At 43.9% G+C, this 26,164-nt stretch overlaps 6 non-coding genes and 1 pseudogene across 6 annotated transcripts; all 7 read left to right on the top strand.

Annotated features, from left to right (window-relative positions):
• The first annotated feature begins 4,701 nt into the window (after positions 1 to 4,701).
• On the top strand, positions 4,702 to 4,897 carry LOC137010288 (U2 spliceosomal RNA). Its single transcript, XR_010893331.1, has one exon. It is a non-coding gene; the product is annotated as a U2 spliceosomal RNA (small nuclear RNA).
• A 2,096-nt stretch (positions 4,898 to 6,993) lies between these two features.
• LOC137009945 (U1 spliceosomal RNA) lies at positions 6,994 to 7,157 on the top strand. The gene has a single exon (XR_010893030.1). It is a non-coding gene; the product is annotated as a U1 spliceosomal RNA (small nuclear RNA).
• An 863-nt stretch (positions 7,158 to 8,020) lies between these two features.
• Positions 8,021 to 8,211, top strand: LOC137010117 (U2 spliceosomal RNA). Its single transcript, XR_010893193.1, has one exon. It is a non-coding gene; the product is annotated as a U2 spliceosomal RNA (small nuclear RNA).
• Positions 8,212 to 13,859: 5,648 nt separating this feature from the next.
• Positions 13,860 to 14,023, top strand: LOC137010057 (U1 spliceosomal RNA). The gene has a single exon (XR_010893136.1). It is a non-coding gene; the product is annotated as a U1 spliceosomal RNA (small nuclear RNA).
• A 6,328-nt stretch (positions 14,024 to 20,351) lies between these two features.
• On the top strand, positions 20,352 to 20,529 carry LOC137010234 (U2 spliceosomal RNA; annotated as a pseudogene).
• Positions 20,530 to 22,626: 2,097 nt separating this feature from the next.
• On the top strand, positions 22,627 to 22,790 carry LOC137009944 (U1 spliceosomal RNA). The gene has a single exon (XR_010893029.1). It is a non-coding gene; the product is annotated as a U1 spliceosomal RNA (small nuclear RNA).
• An 863-nt stretch (positions 22,791 to 23,653) lies between these two features.
• LOC137010336 (U2 spliceosomal RNA) lies at positions 23,654 to 23,853 on the top strand. Its single transcript, XR_010893356.1, has one exon. It is a non-coding gene; the product is annotated as a U2 spliceosomal RNA (small nuclear RNA).
• Positions 23,854 to 26,164: the final 2,311 nt, after the last annotated feature.

Below are 26,164 nucleotides of genomic sequence, written 5' to 3'. Positions count from 1 at the left end.
ACCCTTTCACTTCCCATAGGTGTGACGACAGGTAGGGGGCTTTGGAGGCTGAACTGTTCCCTGTTGAAAGATTTGGAGATTGTGAAAGAATACAGGGAGCAGTACAGCCAATGGCAGACCCTAAAAGACTTTTATGACTCACATGCACAGTGGTGGGAAATGGTGAAGGGAAAGACTAAGACGTTTTTTAAACTGGCGGGAAAAAAGAAAAAAGATAAAGAGAAAAGATGTATGGTGGGAATGCAAAAACGACTGCAACGCTATTTTAACCTGTGCAATCAGGGCTTTGATTTTAATGAAGAAATTCGCCAAGTGAAAAGGTCAATGTCAGAATTATCGGAGGTTAGAAGCAAGAGTATCATTTTACAAAGTAGAGAAAAGGAAATGGAAGAGGGAGAAAAATGTACAAGTTATTTTTTTCGTAAAATAGTAAATAGAGGTGGGGCAGTGGTGGGATTGAAAAATAAAGAAAATACAGTAATGACAAATACAGAAAGCATCTTAAAGGTGGTTGAAGATTTCTATGATGAACTATATGGTAAGAAAGAGATTGAAGACTGCATTTTAAAAGAAGTTTTAGAATTAATTGATAAACCCGTTAAGGATAGCACGTGTTTGATAAATGATTTCAACCTTTCTGAAATGGAGAAATGTTTAAAACATTTTAAGAAAAGAAAGTCACCTGGAGAAGATGGTATCCCACTTGAGTTTTATCAGACATTTTGGGACATTTTAGCCAACGACCTTTTAATTGTTTTTAATGAATTTTATAAAATGGAGAAACTGCCAGATAGTTTTAGGATAGGGATTGTTACACTTTTACACAAAAAAGACGAAAGGACTGACTTGAAAAATTGGCGACCAATAACTCTTTTAAATGTGGACTGTAAATTGTTTAGTAAGCTTTTAATGATTCGTATGTCTTCCATTTTAGGGGATTTGATCCACCCAGATCAAACCTGCGCAGTTCCTGGAAGAAAGATCACGGACAGCCTTGTTCTGATGAGAGACACCATCTGTTATGCGAGAGACAGAAATATTAGGCTTGCAGTTCTAAATTTAGATTTTGAAAAAGCTTTTGATCGGGTCTCGCACCAGTACTTATTTCAAGTACTGCTAAAGATGGGTTTTCCAGGGAGATTTGTAGCTTGGGTGGAACTGCTATACAGGGGGATAAGCAGCAGGTTTTTGGTAAATGGGCACTTGACAAAAGCAGTAGACGTACACTGTGGGGTCCGTCAGGGATGCCCGTTATCTCCCCTCTTATATGTGGCCTGTATTGAGCCACTGGCGCAGGCATTGAGAAGGGACAAATGGATCAGGGGACTGACAATACCAGGGGCGGGGGGATTGACTGCCAAGGCCTTTTTATATATGGACGATGTGAACCTTGTATGTACTGACGTTTTATCAATTACTAGGACTATGGACCTGACTGACTGGTTTGGAAGGGCGTCTGGGGCTAGACTAAATAGATCAAAAACTCAAGTACAATGTTTTGGACCATGGGATCCTAAAGAAGTAAAGAGTCTTGACCTGGAAATGAAAAAGACTGATATAAAGATACTAGGGATTAAATTTGACAGAGAAGGAGGAGGAAGGGGCAACTGGCAAGAAGCTTTAGCTAAAGTAAGACAAAGATTTGGATTTTGGAGACGTAGACAACTGACAATAGAAGGCAAGGTTTTAATTATTAAATCTGTAATTTTACCTTTATTTTTATTGCTTTGTTCTGTGTTTTACCCCCCAGATGGTTCCTTTTATCCGTGGACAGAGAAATGTTTCACTTTGTGTGGGGAGGAAAATGGGAGAGGCTGACAAGAGAGGAGATGAAGAAGTCCCCAAGAAATGGAGGCAGAGGAATACCAAACTTTTATTTATTTTTAGGGGCATACTATACAGCACTTCATATGAAATATGCATTAGACACAAAAACAGATAATAAAACTGCTGCTATGAGCCGTTTCTGGATGGGATCCTATTTAAGGTCCTTAAAAATCTTACCCACCAATCACACAATACCAGTTGCTTTTAACCCTCTGGAGTCTGAGGCTGATTTGGGGCCTGGAGAACTTTTGACATGCCCTGACATTTGTGCTTTTTTCAGTTGTTCATAAACATATTAATGGAAAAAGTGTCATTACACTGTATTCAGCACAAACTAGGCTACAATAATATGTGAGGAACATGTATGTACATGTTTGTGTTTTTGAAGGAATAACATTTATGCGTGGTTGTTGAAAAAACAAAAAACTTAAGTCACTGAAATAAGGCCAAAAAAAGTATAATAAATCTGTGTTCATAAGACTTTAGGGTATTGGAGGTTGTAGACTAGAGTTTTTGCTTCAAAATTATGTAAAAATTATGCTGCCTACTCCTTCATATTTAACAATATATTGATTTAGTTTTTGTAAGACACTTTTTGCCAAGAAACACAGTATGCAAGGAGGCGTGAATCACCACTGAAAATGGGCCATTCTCACCTGAGAAGACAAAAGAATTGGATAGTAATGAGCTGAAATGACTTGCATATTAATGAGGCATTTCAGTCAGGTAGGCTGTGAAAAAAAACCTTCTGTGATGTCTCAAGCTCATTATGATATATGAAACATACAGAAAAATATTATTACAATATAAAGTAATGGTTTTATATTATACTTTAAAATATAATGTATTTCTGTGATGCAAAGAGTCTGAATATAGGCTTTTAGTTTAAAAGCATGCACATTTGGAGAAATATTGGATTCTCATATGCTTATGTCAATTTTCTATACAGAGGAGTTATTTTTATTTAATATTCACTGTCATTACTATGAGCGCTGGTGTTTTCAATTCATCCTTGAAGTCGGAGGGCGCTCTGTGCATTTTAGTCCACAAATTCATCTAAAAGAAGAAGAGGCTATTCCATGAATGGAGTTTCCAATACATACAGCAGCAGGAGGGCGCTAAAGAAACAAAAACTCATCTAAACTTCATCTGTAGAAGACAAGTAAACAGGAAGTAACTGCATGTCTTCTAGAGATCGCTAACCATGACTTTTACATCCAGATAAACACTTTTCAAGACAATAAATACACGATTGAGATAATAAATGCATGTATTGACTGAATTAGCGTCTGAATAGCGCTGGCTCCGTGGGCGTGGCCGCATTAGCAGATAATGAGCTGAATCACGGATTTCTGACATGGCTCTCTTTTCATACAGATTACATAAACAAAGAAGCTTTGTTTTCGATTTGACTTACATGATTTAAAACCTGACATCTTAACGTTTTTTTAGACATAAGTGTAATTTTTTTGTCATTAGTATTCACTAAGTTACAGTTCATTTTCTGAGAACTATCAGATTGGAGTTCGTTCAGAGGGAGAGGAGAAATCACGCATCATGTTAGTTTTCTTTATTTTACAAAAAGCACAAAATTCTGTTTTTACTCTGAGTGTACACAAATGAAAGAAGATATTCCACAGATTAAAATGGTGTATAACTCTTAATTGTATGTGCAACATTGACGGAGTATTTTGAGTCTCTTTCACACTGATAAGAAAAAACCACGGTGGTATCGCCGGCGATACCGTCAGACCTCAGAGTGTTAAGCCATCTGCTGCGTATGATTTTATCAAGAAGTTCTTAAATAAGCATATTTTAGAAAAAGAGACTAAATCTTTAACAAATCACCGCCTCCTTCTCTCTCTCATACAGGAACGGGAACAGGTGACTCCAGTGCGCTGGATCAAAATTGGTGAGGCCCAGACTGTGTGGCAAAATGTGTCCCATCCGGCCCTTCACAATAGACACCGCGACCTGGCATGGATGGCCGCTCACGAGATCCTCCCGGTCAGGGCCGTGATGCACTCCCGAGGAATGGCGACAAATCCAATCTGTCCTCGGCCAGGGTGTAATGCACCGGAATCCGTGAGACATACGTTCTGGGAGTGCAGTGTCGCGAGGGACCTGTGGGCAACAGCCGGCCCCCAGCAATTCCCGAGCCTGCCAGCAGGGGAGGTCCAACAACTGGACTACCCCATGATAATGGGAGGAGTGAGCCAGAGGAAAATGACACCAGCCCAGCACACCCAAACCTGGCTCACTATCAACTGCTACAAAGATGTACTATGGACCTCCAGAAACCTGCTGGTGGGGAAGCATGTGATGGTGACCCTGCACGCCATGAAACAGCTGGTCAACAACAGGCTGCAGGAGTATGCTGCGCATTGCCATTCGGACGTGGGGGTCGGAGCTACACAGGAAAGGTCCCCGTGGCCACGCGCCCTGACTGCCTGCAGATGCCCCCCTTCTGGAGGGAGCAGCGGTGCCGTGGTTTAAGAGGTTCTCCTCTCAGCCCAAAAGTGTTGGGTCGTGGTGTTTGTTGTGGAGTGTTGAATGAGGACATCTCAAAAAAAAAAAAAGAAAAAAAAAAAGTATTGTGTCGCCTGTGCCCGTTCATGTATAAGAGAGCTTTTTTATCTTTTATGTTTTAATCGTGATCAATTCTATCTATTAGGTTAAATTATGGCTTTTAAGCAACTTCAATTGTATTTTATTTATTGCCTTTCTTCTTTTACACACATCTGTTTATACAAAGTTTTATGTATCATGTATTAAGGAAAAAAAAAAAAAAAAAAACTAAGCAAAACCTTTTAATCGGAAAGGAAATCTGTGTTACATGTTCCCAAGAAACAATGTAATGTTTGTATGTAAATAATGATTATTGAAAAAATAAATAAAAGGAAAAAAAAAAAAAAAATCTGTTCTTATCAGTTTAATATCTGATACGTCCCCTATCTGGGGACTACATATTAAATGGATTTTTGGCTCATGGAGCCGGAACCGGGGCTTGCTCCGTCCACTCCACGCATCGACCTGGTATTGCAGTGTCTCCAGGAACGGTGTGCTTCCCCTTTTGGGGGACTGCAAATCGTTGTGGTTAATAGCAGAGGGAATGTCGCTGGAGCTTCACAAGGAGTCTCTATGTACCTGCGGTGGGGTGGCTGGCAGGGTGGCACCGTCTCGCACCCTTATGAAACGGTCGCCGTTGTTCCAAAGCAGCGGTTCCCAAACCAGCACTGCACGTCTTGAATGTCACTCTTGTCTGATGCGCCCGTCTGAGGTCTTGGAGTCTTTACCAACGAGCTGATGAGTTGGATCGGGTGTGTTTGATCAGGGAGACATCTAATCAAACACGCCTGACTGATGGGAACCACTGGTCTAAAGGACCGCAGCTCGTGTACAGGTGCTGGTCATATAATTAGAATGTCATCAAAAAGTTGATTTATTTCACTAATTCCTTTCAAAAAGTGAAACTTGTATATATCATATTCATTCATTACACACAGACTGAGAGGTTTCACATGTTTATTTCTTTTCATTTTGATGAGTATAGCTGACAACTATGGAAAATCCCAAAGTCACTATCTCAGAAAATTAGAATATTGTGAAAAGGTTCAATATTGAAGACACCTGGTGCCACACACTCTTATCAGCTAATTAACTCAAAACACCTGCAAAGGCCTTTAAATGGTCTCTCAGTCTAGTTCTGTAGGCTACACAGTCATGGGGAAGACTGCTGACTTGACAGTTGTCCAAAAGACGACCACTGACACCTTGCACAAGGAGGCCAAGACACAAAAGGTCATTGCAAAATAGGCTGGCTGTTCGCAGAGCTCTGTGTCCAAGCACATTAATAGAGAGGCGAAGGGAAGGAAAAGATGTGGTAGTAAAAAAAGTGTACTAGCAATAGGGATAACCGCACCCTGGAGAGGACTGTGAAACAGAACCCATTCAAAAATGTGGGGGAGATTCACAAAGAGTGGACTGCAGCTGGAGTCAGTGCTTCAAGAACCCCTACGCACAGACGTATGCAAGACATGGTTTTCAGCTGTCTCGTTCCTTGTGTCAAGCCACTCTTGAACAACAGACAGCGTCAGAGGCGCCTCGACAAAAAGGACTGGACTGCTGCTGAGTGGTCCAAAGTTACGTTCTCTGATGAAAGTCAATTTGGCATTTCCTTTGGAAATCGGGGTCCCAGAGTCTGGAGGAAGAGAGGAGAGGCACACAATCCACGTCGCTTGAGGGCCAGCCTAAAGTTTCCACAGTCAGTGATGGTTTGGGGTGCCATGTCATCTGCTGGTGTTGGCCCACTGTGTTTTCTGAGGTCCAAGGTCAACGCAGCCGTATACCAGGAAGTTTTAGAGCACTTCATGCTTCCTGCTGCTGACCAACTTTATGGAGATGCAGATTTCATTTCCCAACAGGACTTGGCACCTGCACACAGTGCCAAAGCTACCAGTACCCGGTTTAAGGACCATGGTATCCCTGTTCTTAATTGGCCAGCAAACTCGCCTGACCTTAACCCCATAGAAAATCTACGGGGTATTGTGAAGAGGAAGATGCCATATGCCAGACCCAACAATTAAGAAGAGCTGAAGGCCACTATCAGAGCAACCTGGGCTCTCATAACACCTGAGCAGTGCCACAGACCGATCGACTCCATGCCACGCCGCATTGCTGCAGTAATTCAGGCAAAAGGAGCCCCAACTAAGTATTGAGTGCTGCACACGCTCATACTTTTCATGTTTATAGTTTTCAGTTGGCCAAGATTTCTAAAAATCCTTTCTTTGTATTGGTCTTAAGTAATATTCTAAATTTGCTGAGATACCGGATTTGGGATTTTCCTTAGTTGTCAGTTATAATCATCAAAATTAAAAGAAATAAACATTTGAAATATATCAGTCTGTGTGCAATGTACATAATATACAAGTTTGACTTTTTGAAAGGAATTAGTGAAAGAAATCAACTTTTTGATGACATTCTAATCATACGACCAGCACCTGTAGGTGCTTGGCAGTTTGCCGGCTTGAAGGCATGGTCACGGAAATCGCAGTCAAGTAATGGAAGGGACACGCCCTTCCTTTGCTTGGGGTGGGGGAGGGGGTCACCGTTGATGAGGACGGCAAAGAGGGATAGGGTAGCCTCTGACTGGAGGCCTGGGGACTCATACTTACCTGGCAGGGGAGACACCATGATCAGGAAGGTGGTTCACCCAGGGCGAGGCTCGGCCATTGCACTCCGGTTGTGCTGACCCCTGCGAATTCCCCAAATGTGGGAATCTCGACTGCATAATTTATGGTAGTGGGGGACTGCGTTCGCGCTCTCCCCTGGACATACTGGTTGAAAGAAGATTAGGTGGTGCCGAGAGAACCTGTGGTTTCTAACAGTCGTAGCGTTGTCTGTGGCTCCGTGTGTGTTTGCTCGCCCCTTTTATGGAATCGGGTGTTGCGTGCGCTCGCCTGGTTTCGCAAAGTTCTGAGTTTTCCTTCAGGGACGACAGGCTTTTGGGGGCACTCGACCATGGCCGTTTTCTAAATGACCCCGTGGTCGCTAGTGTCACGACCGGCTCAAAGCCGTGACAAATGAAACGGAGGACATAGGCAGCTTGGTAGGTTGCAATGAAAAGAGATTTATCAGCATAAATAAGAAAATATATGAAACCAGAAATCAACAAAACCAAACACAATTTCTGTCAGACACATCAATAACCAAACATCAGACAGAACCACATTTAAATGAATAAGGAACTCAAAATAAACAAAGACCAAAATCAAAACCAAAGCACCCAGGAGCAAGCAACACACCACGCCAAACAAAGCCCAAGCTTTATAGAGGGAAGCACGGGTGTACATGGTTCACTTGATGAGTCTCCCAGCCACACCCACTGGCCGGCCGTAGCAGGAAGAACGAGGGACTCGTCACACTATCCAAATGTTAAAGTTGAGCTTTTTTTTTTTCCCCCCTCCTGATCAAGAACGACCTAGGGAGTCCAGAGAATTGTACTGCGGTGCTTTTGTGGAGGTCGATGGAAAAACCTAGGACCAGTTCGCGAAAGCAGGTTGTTTCAAATCATCTCCACTATTTAACAAACGATCTGATCGACAGCAGTGGTCCTAGAGGCAAAGTACGAAACCCACCGCGGCCCAGATGGGCGTCGCCTTTGCCGGCTCTGCCCCCACTGCTTGGCAACGGCATCGCTTCTCGGCCTTTTGGCTAAGATCAAGTGTAGTATCTGTTCTTATCAGTTTAATATCTGATACGTCCCCTATCTGGGGACTACATATTAAATGGATTTTTGGCTCATGGAGCCGGAACCGGGGCTTGCTCCGTCCACTCCACGCATCGACCTGGTATTGCAGTGTCTCCAGGAACGGTGTGCTTCCCCTTTTGGGGGACTGCAAATCGTTGTGGTTAATAGCAGAGGGAATGTCGCTGGAGCTTCACAAGGAGTCTCTATGTACCTGCGGTGGGGTGGCTGGCAGGGTGGCACCGTCTCGCACCCTTATGAAACGGTCGCCGTTGTTCCAAAGCAGCGGTTCCCAAACCAGCACTGCACGTCTTGAATGTCACTCTTGTCTGATGCGCCCGTCTGAGGTCTTGGAGTCTTTACCAACGAGCTGATGAGTTGGATCGGGTGTGTTTGATCAGGGAGACATCTAATCAAACACGCCTGACTGATGGGAACCACTGGTCTAAAGGACCGCAGCTCGTGTACAGGTGCTGGTCATATAATTAGAATGTCATCAAAAAGTTGATTTATTTCACTAATTCCTTTCAAAAAGTGAAACTTGTATATATCATATTCATTCATTACACACAGACTGAGAGGTTTCACATGTTTATTTCTTTTCATTTTGATGAGTATAGCTGACAACTATGGAAAATCCCAAAGTCACTATCTCAGAAAATTAGAATATTGTGAAAAGGTTCAATATTGAAGACACCTGGTGCCACACACTCTTATCAGCTAATTAACTCAAAACACCTGCAAAGGCCTTTAAATGGTCTCTCAGTCTAGTTCTGTAGGCTACACAGTCATGGGGAAGACTGCTGACTTGACAGTTGTCCAAAAGACGACCACTGACACCTTGCACAAGGAGGCCAAGACACAAAAGGTCATTGCAAAAGAGGCTGGCTGTTCGCAGAGCTCTGTGTCCAAGCACATTAATAGAGAGGCGAAGGGAAGGAAAAGATGTGGTAGAAAAAAAAGTGTACTAGCAATAGGGATAACCGCACCCTGGAGAGGACTGTGAAACAGAACCCATTCAAAAATGTGGGGGAGATTCACAAAGAGTGGACTGCAGCTGGAGTCAGTGCTTCAAGAACCCCTACGCACAGACGTATGCAAGACATGGTTTTCAGCTGTCTCGTTCCTTGTGTCAAGCCACTCTTGAACAACAGACAGCGTCAGAGGCGCCTCGACAAAAAGGACTGGACTGCTGCTGAGTGGTCCAAAGTTACGTTCTCTGATGAAAGTCAATTTGGCATTTCCTTTGGAAATCGGGGTCCCAGAGTCTGGAGGAAGAGAGGAGAGGCACACAATCCACGTCGCTTGAGGGCCAGCCTAAAGTTTCCACAGTCAGTGATGGTTTGGGGTGCCATGTCATCTGCTGGTGTTGGCCCACTGTGTTTTCTGAGGTCCAAGGTCAACGCAGCCGTATACCAGGAAGTTTTAGAGCACTTCATGCTTCCTGCTGCTGACCAACTTTATGGAGATGCAGATTTCATTTCCCAACAGGACTTGGCACCTGCACACAGTGCCAAAGCTACCAGTACCCGGTTTAAGGACCATGGTATCCCTGTTCTTAATTGGCCAGCAAACTCGCCTGACCTTAACCCCATAGAAAATCTACGGGGTATTGTGAAGAGGAAGATGCCATATGCCAGACCCAACAATTAAGAAGAGCTGAAGGCCACTATCAGAGCAACCTGGGCTCTCATAACACCTGAGCAGTGCCACAGACCGATCGACTCCATGCCACGCCGCATTGCTGCAGTAATTCAGGCAAAAGGAGCCCCAACTAAGTATTGAGTGCTGCACACGCTCATACTTTTCATGTTTATAGTTTTCAGTTGGCCAAGATTTCTAAAAATCCTTTCTTTGTATTGGTCTTAAGTAATATTCTAAATTTGCTGAGATACCGGATTTGGGATTTTCCTTAGTTGTCAGTTATAATCATCAAAATTAAAAGAAATAAACATTTGAAATATATCAGTCTGTGTGCAATGTACATAATATACAAGTTTGACTTTTTGAAAGGAATTAGTGAAAGAAATCAACTTTTTGATGACATTCTAATCATACGACCAGCACCTGTAGGTGCTTGGCAGTTTGCCGGCTTGAAGGCATGGTCACGGAAATCGCAGTCAAGTAATGGAAGGGACACACAAAAATACAAAAAACTTCCAAAACCTTTTAAGGGTAAAAATTTAATTGATGTTCAAAAAATGAAAATCACAGATAAATCAGATAAACAAATGATAAAGCTTGGGTTACTGAATATTAGATCTATTTCTTCAAAAGCACTTATTGTAAATGAAATTATCACAGACAATAAACTAGACTTGCTGTGTTTGACAGAAACCTGGCTAAAACCAGACGATTACATTACTTTAAATGAATCTAGTCCTCAAGGTTATGATTATCGACACAATCCTCGACAGAAAGGCAAAGGGGGAGGTGTTGCTGTAATTTATAGTAATATATTCAGAATCATTCAAAAGAATTTCAAATATAATTCCTTTGAAGTGATGGTGCTTTATGTAACATTATGTAAGTTGACATTTGTGCTGGCTACTGTATACAGGCCACCAGGGCACCATACTGACTTTATCAAAGAATTTGCTGAGTTTCTATCAGAGTTAGTACTGGCTGCGGATAAAGTCCTTGTTGTTGGTGATTTTAATATCCATGTAGATAATAATAAAGACGCATTTGGATTGGCATTTGCAGATATTTTAAACTCTATTGGAGTTAAACAACACGTGTCAGGACCCACTCATTGTCGTAATCATACCCTAGATCTAATACTGTCGCATGGAATAGATATTGATGCTGTTGAAATTCTACAGCAGAGCGATGATATATCAGATCATTATTTAGTCTCGTGTATAATACAATTAGCCAAGGCTACAAAACCACCACCCAGCCATAAATATTGTAGAAAAATCACGTCTGCCACTAAAGATTGCTTTATAAATAATCTCCCCGAGCAGTTTCATCGCCTTAGTATACCTGACAACATAGAAGAACTCGATGCTGCAACAGAAACTATTGGCTCTCTCTTTTCCAGCACATTAGATGCGGTCGCTCCTTTACGTCTAAAGAAGATTAAGGAAACTAATCCAACGCCGTGGTATGATGAGCACACTCGGGCTCTAAAACGAGCTGTTAGAAAAGCTGAACGTAGTTGGAAGAAAACAAAACTAGAAGTTTTTCGCCTTTCGTGGAAAGAAAAAATGATTGAGTACAGAACAGCCATAAGAAATGCTAGATCTACTTATTTTTCAAATCTCTTAATAGAAAACAAACATAATCCTAGGTATTTATTTGACACAGTGGCTAAATTAACTAGAAACAGAGATTCAACTGCTGACGTTTCCATAGAGCACAGCAGTAATGACTTTATGAACTTCTTTACTTGCAAGATTGATAATATTAGAGAGAAAATTATAAACATGCAACCGTCTACAGTTTCTCTTCAGACAGTGCACTGTAGTGTCCCTGAGGTAAAACTAGAATCATTCGCCGCTATAGGAGAGGAAGAATTATCTAAACTTATCAAATCATCAAAATCAACGACATGTATGTTAGACCCAATGCCGACTAAACTACTGAAAGAAATGCTTCCAGAGGTCGTAGGTCCACTTCTTGATATAATTAATTCATCTTTAACACTAGGACACGTGCCAAAAACCTTTAAGCAGGCTATTATCAAACCTCTTATTAAAAAACCTCAACTAGATCCGAGAGATATAGTAAATTACAGGCCAATCTCGAATCTACCTTTTCTGTCAAAGATACTAGAAAAGGCAGTTTCAACACAACTGTGTTCCTTTTTAGAAAGAAATGGAATCTGTGAGGATTTCCAGTCAGGATTTAGACCATACCATAGTACTGAGACTGCTCTCGTTAGAGTTACAAACGATCTACTCCTATCATCCGATCGTGGCTGTATTTCTCTATTAGTGTTATTAGATCTCAGTGCTGCTTTTGACACTATCGATCATAACATTCTTTTAAAAAGACTTGAAAACTATATTGGCATTAGTGGAATTGCTTTGGCATGGTTCAAATCATACTTATCTGACCGTTATCAGTCTGTGGTAGTTAATGAAGAGATGTCGTATCGATCACAGGTTAAATATGGGGTACCACAAGGCTCAGTATTAGGACCGTTGCTTTTCACTCTGTACATGCTGCCCTTAGGAGAGATAATTAGGAAGCATGGTGTTAGTTTTCACTGCTACGCTGACGATACTCAGCTCTATATTTCCTCGCGCCCTGACGAAACCTACAAATTCACAAAACTAACAGAATGCATAGCTGACATTAAAAACTGGATGACAAGAAATTTCTTATTATTAAATTCAGAAAAAACTGATTTCCTAATCTTTGGACCAAAAACTTCCTCACGAAAAAACCTTGAATACTCTCTAACACTTGACGGGTGCTCCATTAAACCTTCGTCCTCAGTTAGGAACCTGGGTGTGCTCTTTGATACCAATCTTTCATTTGAAAGTCATGTTTCTAGTATCTGTAAAACCGCCTTCTTCCATCTAAAAAATATATCTAAATTACGACATATGCTCTCAATGACAAATGCGGAACAGTTGGTTCATGCATTCATGACCTCAAGACTAGATTATTGTAACGCTCTACTGGGTGGTTGTTCTGCTCGGCTTTTAAACAAACTACAGTTGGTTCAAAATGCGGCAGCTAGAGTTCTTACTAGAACCAGAAAGTATGACCATATTAGCCCAGTTCTGTCAACATTACATTGGCTCCCTATTAAACATCGTATAGATTTTAAAATCTTGCTACTTACTTATAAAGCTCTAAATGGTTTAGCTCCCCAGTACCTAAGTGAGCTCTTAATGCATTATAGTCCTTCACGTTTATTGCGATCTCAGAATTTAGGCCAGTTGATAATACCCAGAATATCAAAATCAACTGAAGGCGGCAGATCATTTTCCTATTTAGCACCTAAACTCTGGAACAATCTTCCTAGCATTGTTCGGGAAGCAGACACACTCTGTCAGTTTAAATCTAGACTAAAAACACATCTCTTTGCTCTTGCATACACATAACACATCATCAATACATTAACATTTTTCAAATCCGTTAAAGGATTGTTACGCTGCAATAATTAGGTCGGCCGGAACCGAGAACATTTCCTATAACACTAGATATACCTGTACATCAGAACAAGAATGGCATCTACGCTAATATCTGTCTCTCTGCTTATCCTGAGGTTTGCCGGGTGCTGGATCCAGGCCGTATCCAGGTCAGATGGAGAACCTGCGTCTGGACCTGACTACAACGTAGCCCAGGATCCCCGTATCCGCTTGCATATATTTATATATAATCGATTTTTAATCTCTATAATAAAAATGTACAATTCAGATTTTGATCTCCATATACATTTACATATATATATCTTCCAAGGGGTTTTTTCCCTCCTAGGACTTTTTTCCCAGTGCTAGCACGCTGGGTTTTTCTCCTAGGGGGTTTTTTCCACCCCTGGAAGTCAGCCGACATTGGCTTAATGTAGCACCATCTTGTATATGTTACATATTACCACGCTTGTTTGTACAGTTTTAACCACTTCCCTTTTTTTCTGTGCTTCTAATATGTAAAGCTGCTTTGAAACAATTACCAATTGTAAAAGCGCTATATAAATAAATTTGACTTGACTTGACTTGACTTGACTTGACACGCCCTTCCTTTGCTTGGGGTGGGGGAGGGGGTCACCGTTGATGAGGACGGCAAAGAGGGATAGGGTAGCCTCTGACTGGAGGCCTGGGGACTCATACTTACCTGGCAGGGGAGACACCATGATCAGGAAGGTGGTTCACCCAGGGCGAGGCTCGGCCATTGCACTCCGGTTGTGCTGACCCCTGCGAATTCCCCAAATGTGGGAATCTCGACTGCATAATTTATGGTAGTGGGCGACTGCGTTCGCGCTCTCCCCTGGACATACTGGTTGAAAGAAGATTAGGTGGTGCCGAGAGAACCTGTGGTTTCTAACAGTCGTAGCGTTGTCTGTGGCTCCGTGTGTGTTTGCACGCCCCTTTTATGGAATCGGGTGTTGCGTGCGCTCGCCTGGTTTCGCAAAGTTCTGAGTTTTCCTTCAGGGACGACAGGCTTTTGGGGGCACTCGACCATGGCCGTTTTCTAAATGACCCCGTGGTCGCTATTGTCACGACCGGCTCAAAGCCGTGACAAATGAAACGGAGGACATAGGCAGCTTGGTAGGTTGCAACGAAAAGAGATTTATCAGCATAAATAAGAAAATATATGAAACAAGAAATCAACAAAACCAAACACAATTTCTGTCAGACACATCAATAACCAAACATCAGACAGAACCACATTTAAATGAATAAGGAACTCAAAATAAACAAAGACCAAAATCAAAACCAAAGCACCCAGGAGCAAGCAACACACCACGCCAAACAAAGCCCAAGCTTTATAGAGGGAAGCACGGGTGTACATGGTTCACTTGATGAGTCTCCCAGCCACACCCACTGGCCGGCCGTAGCAGGAAGAACGAGGGACTCGTCACACTATCCAAATGTTAAAGTTGAGCTTTTTTTTTTCCCCCCTCCTGATCAAGAACGACCTAGGGAGTCCAGAGAATTGTACTGCGGTGCTTTTGTGGAGGTCGATGGAAAAACCTAGGACCAGTTCGCGAAAGCAGGTTGTTTCAAATCATCTCCACTATTTAACAAACGATCTGATCGACAGCAGTGGTCCTAGAGGCAAAGTACGAAACCCACCGCGGCCCAGATGGGCGTCGCCTTTGCCGGCTCTGCCCCCACTGCTTGGCAACGGCATCGCTTCTCGGCCTTTTGGCTAAGATCAAGTATCTTGTCGTCAGGTTGAGCTGCGATCGCCTTTTGAGGGTTTCCTGGCTCGAGGTCTTGCTGTATCGCGAGCCCCCAACTTTCAAGAGGTATATTTGAAATTGCTGCTACTGTTTTTGCGAACAAGCTGTTTTAAGGTAAGGTTTTATTTATTTATTTATTTATTTATTTATTTGGTAATTTATTTATTGGTTTTTTGATTTGTAAAGTTTGTTTTAGGCTGTTGGTGCCTCCACCATGTCGGCTGCCCGTGCCGGCTTGCGGAGGCACCACAGCGTGCGTTTTTATTCAGAGAAGTTGATGGAAGGCTCTTGGGGATGTCACGTCTCGACTTCTCCAGAAAGCTTCTCCAGAAGACTTTACATTTTAAACCTGAAGAACTGAATTGTATTGTGACTCTGCCCCTGAACAAAGGCTATGATGTTAGCTTTAGAGCTGTTTCCCACCTGAATGATTTTTGGCACAGATTTGAATCAGTAAAATCCCAGTTCTCCATGTTTACTGTTGAAAAGCTATCTGATAATACACTTAAAACTGTGATTGTTAGAATGTTTAATGAGACAGTGACTGGGGAGGACATTTGTGTCTGGCTGGGTAGATTTTGCACGGTTCGAGGCCAGCCAGTCAAGGTTTTAGATGAGGATGGCATCTGGACATGCTCCTGGCGAATTCCCATTAAACAATGGGAAGATGCCGGGAGCTACCAGGGCCTGAAGCATCTGCCTTCTATGATTGTGCTGGGTGAGAACAGAGGCTACATTCATTACCAGGGCATGCCCAAATTATGCAGAAAATGTGGAAAGTTTGGGCATTTGGCTGAAGCATGCCAAGAAATTGTATGTGGGAAATGCAGAGAAATTGGTCACAATTTTGAAGAGTGTACCAATGGCAGGCGGTGCAACCTGTGTGGAGAATCAAACCATCTCTACAGAGATTGCCCAAAAAGCTTTGCCAACAAACTTAAAGGCAACAAAATGGCCGCCCCACAATCAGAGCAAACAGAAGAACAAAGGGAGGAGGAGGCGGTCCCTGAGGTTTTGGCGGGAAATTCAAATTCTCTGCCAACCTCAGGGATTGGGCAGGAAAGAGGAAGTGGGGCGGCTAAAGGGGCAGAGTCACAGATTGAAACGAAACAGGGGGAGGGAACCACTCCCAGACAAGAGAAAGGAAATGATACAAAAGATGAAGAGGAGGAAACGGTTTCCTCCCTCAACACCGTTTCTGAGATAAGTATGCCATCAAGTGGGAGTGAAGCTGACTGTTCACTCCCAAATGCTCAAGTGCAGAAAAGGACTGCGAGATCTCCTCTGTCACATACAGAGGAGAAAAGGCTGCGGGCGGCGCATCGGCTAGATAGTTCCGCTTCGGAAGATCTAGACCGTATGTGGCCCGCAGAGTCTCCCAATGAAGTCTCTTTCCTGCACATCAAGCTGAGAACATCGTCACCCAAAGAGCCACAAGAGGTTCTCTCTGTGGACTCTGAAGTGGCGAGCATTTGCCCTCCTGATCCCTTTTTTTCTGGGGAAAAGGAGAGGCAAATGCCACATGAAATAACATGATTTTAATGTAATGTTCTGCAGTCTTTTTGTTTTTCTTCTTAAATGTTTGTATTTTTAACCATACTGCTCATGGCCCTCACTATCTCTACAATCAATGTGAGAAGTGTGAGGTCTACTCTTCGAGCACAGAGTGTTTTATCAAGTTTAAAAAATTTTAAGTCAGATATTTATTTATTGCAAGAGTGTGCTCTGCCTTTTTTAACAAACTACAGGAGATGGCAAGAACTTTGGACCCCAGGACCCTCCATCTGGAGTGGCTCCAATTTTAACAAAAATGACGGTGTTGCCTTTTTAATTAATAATCCCAATATCTTGGTGAAGGGCAGCACTGTGGTGAGGGATGGGCGGGCAATTTTAGTTAATCTGACTTTTTTAGGTAAGGATTTTAATGTTTTAAATATGTATGGTTTTACAGGAAAAAATGAGAGATACAAGCTTTTAGAAGATTTGCAGCCCCACATGTTAGGTAGGGCTCCCCTAGTGGTTGCAGGGGATTTTAATTGTGTTTTAACAAAAAAAGATAGAAAAAGGGTAGGAGATGATTTTAAGGTTGACAAGACATCAGTTTTATTAAAGAAATTAGTCAAAGATTTTAAGTTAGTCGACTGTTTTAAAACAATGCATCAGAGAGAGGAGGGCTTCACCTGGTTCAGTGGTGATGGCGCCAGAGCCTCTCGAATTGACTATATTTTTACAAGAGACTGCCCGCCAACCGATGCAACATTGACCCCCCTTTTCTTCACTGATCACATGATGCTCTCCTGCACCCTTTCACTACCCACGGGTGTGACAGTAGGGGGAGGGCTGTGGAAGCTGGCACTTCTTCATCCTCTAATAGGGAGCAGTTCAATGGCAGACTCTCCAGGACTTTTACGACTCACGGGCACAGTGGTGGGAGATGGTGAAACAAAAGACAGGACATTTTTTTAGAAAAATAGGTAAAGAGAAAAAGAACAAAGAAAAAGATGCATGATGGGGCTGCAAAAAAGACTGCAGAGATATTTTAACCTTTTAAATAATGGATTGGATTTTAAAGAGGAAATAAAGGAAGTAAAGAAAGAAATGTCAGTTTTATCCGAAGCTCAAAGTAAGGGAGTCATTTTAAGATGCAAAGAAAAAGAGATAGAAGAAGGAGAAAAGTGTACACGATATTTTTTTAAAAAGACTATTTCACGGGGAGGGTCAATAACCATTTTAAAAACTTTTGGAGGGAGGGAGGCAAAAAACATGGAGGAAATTTTAGGTGAAATAGAACATTTTTATAGTAATTTATATAGTCCAAAAGAAGCACACGACGGCATCTTAAAGGAAGTTTTAGATTTTTTAGATAAAAAGATAAAGAGTCCAAACGTGCTTTTAGCCCAGGATTTTACTCTTTTAGAATTAAAAGAATCCCTCAAAGGTTTTAAAAAGGGAAGTCCCCAGGAATGGATGGACTTCCCTTGGAGTTTTACTTGACTTTCTGGGACATTTTAGCACATGACCTACTGACAGTTTTTAAAGAATTTGAGACTCTCGACAGACTTCCGGACAGCTTTAGAGTAGGGATAGTTTCATTATTATACAAAAAAGGAGACAGGACTGACTTGAAGAACTGGCGACCAATCACGCTTTTAAATTTTGACTGTAAACTTTTTAGTAAGATTTTAGCCACACGCATGTCGACTGTTCTAGAGGACGTAATCCACCTGGATCAAGCATGCGCTGTGCCCGGTAGGAAGATCACAGACAGCCTGGTGCTGATTAGAGACGCCATCTGTTACGCGAGAGACAGAAATATTCGGCTAGTAGTCCTAAATTTAGATTTTGAAAAAGCTTTTGACCGCATCTCGCACCAGTTCCTTTTTAAGGTACTGGAAAAAATGGGGTTCCCAGGGAGGTTTATAGCTTGGGTGGGACTGCTTTACAACAGCCTAGTCAGTAAATTTGCAGTTAATGGGCATCTATCCAAAGCTGTAAACATTCACAGCGGCGTCCGTCAGGGGTGTCCTTTATCTCCCCTACTGTATGTGGCCTGCATTGAGCCACTGGCACAAATCTTGAGAAGGGATAAATGGATTAAAGGACTGGACATCCCAGGGACTGGTGGACTGACAGCGACCTGTGTTTTATATATGGACGACGTAACCCTTTTAGCGACTGACCTTTTATCGGTACGAAGAGCATTGGACTTGACTGACTGGTACGGTCGGGCCTCGGGCGCCAAGCTCAATAGGAGTAAGTCCGAGGCCCAGCTCTTCGGGCCGTGGGGAAACGTGGACACAGGTGGACTGGATTTGGATTTTAAAGACAATGACCTGACAGTTTTAGGTGTAAAGTTTGACAAAGAGGGTGGAGGACGGGGGAACTGGACTGACATCTTAGGGAAAGTTAGGCAAAGACTGGGGTTTTGGGGACTAAGACAAATGACGATTGAAGGAAAGATTTTAATTTTTAAAGCAGTGATTTTACCCCTAATTTTACTTGTCTGTTCTGTTTTTAGTCCCCCAAGAAGATTCCTGGCCAACCTGGAGAGGGCGGTATTTTATTTCCTGTGGGGGTCCAAGTGGGAACGACTGAAGAGGGAGGTCGTTAAAAAAAGAAAAGAGAATGGCGGGAAAGGCCTCCCAGACCCCCACTTGTTTTTAGGAAGCCGCTTTGCCGCCCTCCATGTCCAATATGCATTGACCTCATCCAGAGAGAACAAGACAGCGGCTATGGCTCGTTTCTGGATGGGGTCTTACCTAAGAGCGTTGAGAGTTTTACCAATTGATCTTAAAAGTCCAGTGTCTTTTAATATGCCAAAAGAGTACAGTTTTATTAAGACCTTTTTAAAGAAACACTCATTGGAAGGAAAGGATGCCACCATTTTAACTAATCACAAGTCTTTGATCTCTCTTGTGCAGGATCGAGAAACGGTGAGTCCAATCCCAGGCCTCACGTTAAGTGAGGCCAGACAAGTTTGGCGGAACGTTGCCCACCCAGCTCTCCAGAACAGGCACAAAGACTTGGCGTGGATGGTGGCCCACGAGATCCTCCCGGTCAGGGCGGTTATGCACTCCAGAGGCATGGCCAAAAACTCTACCTGCCCACGGTCCGGATGTGGTTCCCCGGAGACCGTCCATCATCTGCTCTGGGAGTGCGGCGCTGCGCGGGACCTGTGGGCCAAGACCGGCCCCCTGTTTTTCCCGTGCCTGCCAGCGGGTGGGGCCCAGGTGGATTACAAGCTTGCCATCCTGGGGGTGGGTCAGGGCTTGAAGGACTTGACACCGCAAGATTTTACCTCGCTCTGGCTCACCCTAAACGTGATCAAGGATGCCATCTGGGCAACCAGAAACCTGCTGGTGGGGAAACGCGTGACGGCCCCCCTCCACGCGTGCGAGCAGAGGATAAGATCTATGCTGCAGGGTGGGCCGCACGTCGTTATTCGGATGGGGGGGCCGGGGTCGCACGAGAAGGTCCCGGCCGCCACCGACCTTGGCCGCCCGTAGATGCACCCTCACCACACCGGCTACGGGAACAGCGGGCCAGCGGGCCGGAGGAGAGGGGATTTCCGCTGGGCCCCGGAAGCGGGGAGTCTTGGGCCTGTTCTGGAGACCTGGAGTGAATGGAAATTCTTGATAAGGACTCACCCTCGATCCTGTACAACAGATGATGTTTTAGTTGAAATGTTTTATTGTCTCTTATCTCGACTATTTATTCATTTATTTTATTTTTATTTTTATTTTCAGTCATCTGCCCTGCTTTTAACACCACACTGATTTACATACATGGACCTTTACACGACACACAACAATAACTGATTTTAACCAGAATTGTGTCACCTCCGTTTTAATTTGTGGAACTGAGTATGTTTTAAAATGTGTGGCATGAAAAAATGAATGAAAATGTGACAATAAAACTTTTCGAAAAAAAAAAAAAATCTGTTCTTATCAGTTTAATATCTGATACGTCCCCTATCTGGGGACTACATATTAAATGGATTTTTGGCTCATGGAGCCGGAACCGGGGCTTGCTCCGTCCACTCCACGCATCGACCTGGTATTGCAGTGTCTCCAGGAACGGTGTGCTTCCCCTTTTGGGGGACTGCAAATCGTTGTGGTTAATAGCAGAGGGAATGTCGCTGGAGCTTCACAAGGAGTCTCTATGTACCTGCGGTGGGGTGGCTGGCAGGGTGGCACCATCTCGCACCCTTATGAAACGGTCGCCGTTGTTCCAAAGCAGCGGTTCCCAAACCAGCACTGCACGTCTTGAATGTCACTCTTGTCTGATGCGCCCGTCTGAGGTCTTGGAGTCTTTACCAACGAGCTGATGAGTTGGATCGGGTGTGTTTGATCAGGGAGACATCTAATCAAACACGCCTGACTGATGGGAACCACTGGTCTAAAGGACCGCAGCTCGTGTACAGGTGCTGGTCATATAATTAGAATGTCATCAAAAAGTTGATTTATTTCACTAATTCCTTTCAAAAAGTGAAACTTGTATATATCATATTCATTCATTACACACAGACTGAGAGGTTTCACATGTTTATTTCTTTTCATTTTGATGAGTATAGCTGACAACTATGGAAAATCCCAAAGTCACTATCTCAGAAAATTAGAATATTGTGAAAAGGTTCAATATTGAAGACACCTGGTGCCACACACTCTTATCAGCTAATTAACTCAAAACACCTGCAAAGGCCTTTAAATGGTCTCTCAGTCTAGTTCTGTAGGCTACACAGTCATGGGGAAGACTGCTGACTTGACAGTTGTCCAAAAGACGACCACTGACACCTTGCACAAGGAGGCCAAGACACAAAAGGTCATTGCAAAAGAGGCTGGCTGTTCGCAGAGCTCTGTGTCCAAGCACATTAATAGAGAGGCGAAGGGAAGGAAAAGATGTGGTAGAAAAAAAAGTGTACTAGCAATAGGGATAACCGCACCCTGGAGAGGACTGTGAAACAGAACCCATTCAAAAATGTGGGGGAGATTCACAAAGAGTGGACTGCAGCTGGAGTCAGTGCTTCAAGAACCCCTACGCACAGACGTATGCAAGACATGGTTTTCAGCTGTCTCGTTCCTTGTGTCAAGCCACTCTTGAACAACAGACAGCGTCAGAGGCGCCTCGACAAAAAGGACTGGACTGCTGCTGAGTGGTCCAAAGTTACGTTCTCTGATGAAAGTCAATTTGGCATTTCCTTTGGAAATCGGGGTCCCAGAGTCTGGAGGAAGAGAGGAGAGGCACACAATCCACGTCGCTTGAGGGCCAGCCTAAAGTTTCCACAGTCAGTGATGGTTTGGGGTGCCATGTCATCTGCTGGTGTTGGCCCACTGTGTTTTCTGAGGTCCAAGGTCAACGCAGCCGTATACCAGGAAGTTTTAGAGCACTTCATGCTTCCTGCTGCTGACCAACTTTATGGAGATGCAGATTTCATTTCCCAACAGGACTTGGCACCTGCACACAGTGCCAAAGCTACCAGTACCCGGTTTAAGGACCATGGTATCCCTGTTCTTAATTGGCCAGCAAACTCGCCTGACCTTAACCCCATAGAAAATCTACGGGGTATTGTGAAGAGGAAGATGCCATATGCCAGACCCAACAATTAAGAAGAGCTGAAGGCCACTATCAGAGCAACCTGGGCTCTCATAACACCTGAGCAGTGCCACAGACCGATCGACTCCATGCCACGCCGCATTGCTGCAGTAATTCAGGCAAAAGGAGCCCCAACTAAGTATTGAGTGCTGCACACGCTCATACTTTTCATGTTTATAGTTTTCAGTTGGCCAAGATTTCTAAAAATCCTTTCTTTGTATTGGTCTTAAGTAATATTCTAAATTTGCTGAGATACCGGATTTGGGATTTTCCTTAGTTGTCAGTTATAATCATCAAAATTAAAAGAAATAAACATTTGAAATATATCAGTCTGTGTGCAATGTACATAATATACAAGTTTGACTTTTTGAAAGGAATTAGTGAAAGAAATCAACTTTTTGATGACATTCTAATCATACGACCAGCACCTGTAGGTGCTTGGCAGTTTGCCGGCTTGAAGGCATGGTCACGGAAATCGCAGTCAAGTAATGGAAGGGACACGCCCTTCCTTTGCTTGGGGTGGGGGAGGGGGGTCACCGTTGATGAGGACGGCAAAGAGGGATAGGGTAGCCTCTGACTGGAGGCCGGGGGACTCATACTTACCTGGCAGGGGAGACACCATGATCAGGAAGGTGGTTCACCCAGGGCGAGGCTCGGCCATTGCACTCCGGTTGTGCTGACCCCTGCGAATTCCCCAAATGTGGGAATCTCGACTGCATAATTTATGGTAGTGGGGGACTGCGTTCGCGCTCTCCCCTGGACATACTGGTTGAAAGAAGATTAGGTGGTGCCGAGAGAACCTGTGGTTTCTAACAGTCGTAGCGTTGTCTGTGGCTCCGTGTGTGTTTGCACGCCCCTTTTATGGAATCGGGTGTTGCGTGCGCTCGCCTGGTTTCGCAAAGTTCTGAGTTTTCCTTCAGGGACGACAGGCTTTTGGGGGCACTCGACCATGGCCGTTTTCTAAATGACCCCGTGGTCGCTATTGTCACGACCGGCTCAAAGCCGTGACAAATGAAACGGAGGACATAGGCAGCTTGGTAGGTTGCAACGAAAAGAGATTTATCAGCATAAATAAGAAAATATATGAAACCAGAAATCAACAAAACCAAACACAATTTCTGTCAGACACATCAATAACCAAACATCAGACAGAACCACATTTAAATGAATAAGGAACTCAAAATAAACAAAGACCAAAATCAAAACCAAAGCACCCAGGAGCAAGCAACACACCACGCCAAACAAAGCCCAAGCTTTATAGAGGGAAGCACGGGTGTACATGGTTCACTTGATGAGTCTCCCAGCCACACCCACTGGCCGGCCGTAGCAGGAAGAACGAGGGACTCGTCACACTATCCAAATGTTAAAGTTGAGCTTTTTTTTTTCCCCCCCTCCTGATCAAGAACGACCTAGGGAGTCCAGAGAATTGTACTGCGGTGCTTTTGTGGAGGTCGATGGAAAAACCTAGGACCAGTTCGCGAAAGCAGGTTGTTTCAAATCATCTCCACTATTTAACAAACGATCTGATCGACAGCAGTGGTCCTAGAGGCAAAGTACGAAACCCACCGCGGCCCAGATGGGCGTCGCCTTTGCCGGCTCTGCCCCCACTGCTTGGCAACAGCATCGCTTCTCGGCCTTTTGGCTAAGATCAAGTGTAGTATCTTACCCAGGAGTTATGTCGGGGAACGACGAAAGAGAGTCGGCCTTGATGGTGCGGTTGAGGAATACGATTCGTGTGTTGTTGAAGAAAGATGCTGAAGAATTGGTGAAGCAACGTTTTGGAAGAGATTTTTTTGTTACTGAAATTCTTAGAGGACTTTTCAAGATACAGCCTGCTGAAGTTTTTTGTTTACAAGATTTTGTGTCAACTGGATTTTTGGATTTAACTTTTTGTGTTTTGAAGGACTGTGTTGGTTTTTTTGAAGCCTGGAAGAAAAAGGAAGGTCATAAATTGCTGGAGGGCCTGCAGCTTCAGCCTGTGTTTGTTCAGGATTTTATCCCACTTACTATTCATATATACAACCCTTTTGTGGAGGATGGCGATGTCCTGGCATTTATTGCAAGATATTGTGATGTTGTAAGAGGAGGAGAGCGCTTGAGAGATCGATATGGAATATGGAATGGGAAGAGGAGGTACATGGTGAAGTTGAGACTTGACTCCTCTTCACCTGGCACTGTGCTGCACCCTCCAGGCAGCTTTTCTATTGGACCGAACAGAGGTTTCCTGCACTATCCCGGACAGCCCGTGTATTGTCGAAGATGTGGAGGGCAGGGTCATGTGAAAGTGGAGTGCAAGGGAGAGAGATGTAGATTCTGTGGGAAGACGGATCATGTGGCGGCGGAATGTACTGCTCCCAAGCATTGCAGTCTGTGTGGAAGTAAAGAACATTTGTATCGGGGTTGTCCAGCCAGAAAGAAGAGCTACGCTAGTTTATTTAAGGAGGGGGAAGATCTGCAAGCAGATTTGGAATCTCTCATGTGTGAGGCATCCAACTCTTCAATCAACCAGACAGAGCTTACAGCTGCAACAGAGGGTGCTAATAAAGACCAGGGGGCTGAGGAAAGTGCTGTGCATCACCAGGACAAAGGACCAGCAGTTGCAGAGGTCAACCAGCCACGTCCTCCGGGGGCAGCTCAAGAGAGGGAGCAGTCACAGGGTATTGGACAGACCTGGTCAGACATCGATATTGCAGAGGTGTTTTCCGGGGCTGCAATTGTGTCTAGTAACAACACCATTCAAGATACTCCACAAGCTGAAGACCCAGCCAGGTTTACATGGTCGCAACTGGATGCTTTAGACATTATAACTTCTGAGCAAAGTGGAGGCGGAGACAGCGAGATGGAGATATCAGGGGGAAGAGGACGTCGGCGAGCGGTGGAAGAAGATGGCGGAGGAGAGGACGAGAGGGACCGAAAATGCAGCAAGATTGAGACAGTAAAGACTTTTGTTTCTTTGGAGGACTTGGTATCTTTACATGACTCGGGGAAGGGAGCGGGAGCGGTTAAAGCTTTTAAAGAAGTAGTATATGAGGGGGGGATGGGGGGGAGGGGGGGATGGAGTGGGGAGAGTGTGGGGAGAGTACTGAAGATGATTCTCAGGGGTGGACGGAGGTAGTAGCTAGAAGGGTGAAGGGATGTACCACAGGGGGTGGGAAGGGAGGTTTTGGAGGGGATAAGGGATAAGGACTGTTTTTCTTTAGTGTTTGCCTAAAATGGGGGGCTGAGGGTGGCCACTCTAAATGTAAGAGGATTGAAAATGGCAAAACGAAGGATAGCTTTTTTTGAGTCCTTGAGTTCTGTTAATTTTGACATTATGTTTTTACAGGAATGTCATTTAGAGAACAGCAGAGATGAGCTTCTTTTTGCAAAGGACTGGGGAAAAGGTCCATCTATGTGGGGGGCAGGGAATGTGATGGCAGATGGGGTGGGAATACTTTTTAACTCTCAGGAATTTGTCATTGAAGAGAATTTAATGGTAGTTCCGGGGAGGGTGTTGTATGCTGATGTAAGATGGAGGGGTGTTAGCATCAGACTGATTAATGTATATGCGCCTAGTAAGAGGGAGGAGAGAGGGGGTTTCTTTAATTTATTAAAACCTTTGTTTTATACAAATCGGAAGGTGGTTTTGGGAGGGGATTTTAATGTTTCTTTAGATAGGGAGCCAAAGGGTGATTTGGCTTTCCTCCTTAAGAGTTTTTCTCTTTATGACTCCTTTAAAGTGGTGGGAAGGGCTTTGGAGGGCTTTACTTGGAGAAATAGTAGAGGGGAAAAATCTCGTTTGGATTATGTGTTTGTGTCAGCAGGAGTTAAGGTTGATGATTTCTTCTTCTTGCCGGTTTGGTTGTCTGATCATTGTATGATAGGAGTCGAGATGGAGGTTGGGGGTATTCAGAGGGGGAGAGGATCTTGGAGGTTGAACAGATCTTTCCTTCAGGATAAGTTTTTTGTTCAAGTGTTTAAGCACCTATACAGGGCCTGGCAGAATTTGAAGTGTCTGTTTGAAACGCAGGCTCAGTGGTGGGAGGGAGTAAAAGAGAGAATAGCTAACTTCTGTAGATGGTGGGGGAGGCTAAGGCAGTAAAAAGACGAGGGCTCATTAGTGTTTGGATTAGGGAGATGCAGTCCTTATGGGC

This window comes from Chanodichthys erythropterus, chromosome 20, assembly GCF_024489055.1.
Source record: "Chanodichthys erythropterus isolate Z2021 chromosome 20, ASM2448905v1, whole genome shotgun sequence".
NCBI lineage: Eukaryota > Metazoa > Chordata > Actinopteri > Cypriniformes > Xenocyprididae > Chanodichthys > Chanodichthys erythropterus.
The sequence above is the reverse complement of the archived record's forward strand: the minus strand, read 5'-3'. Positions and strand labels throughout refer to the sequence as shown.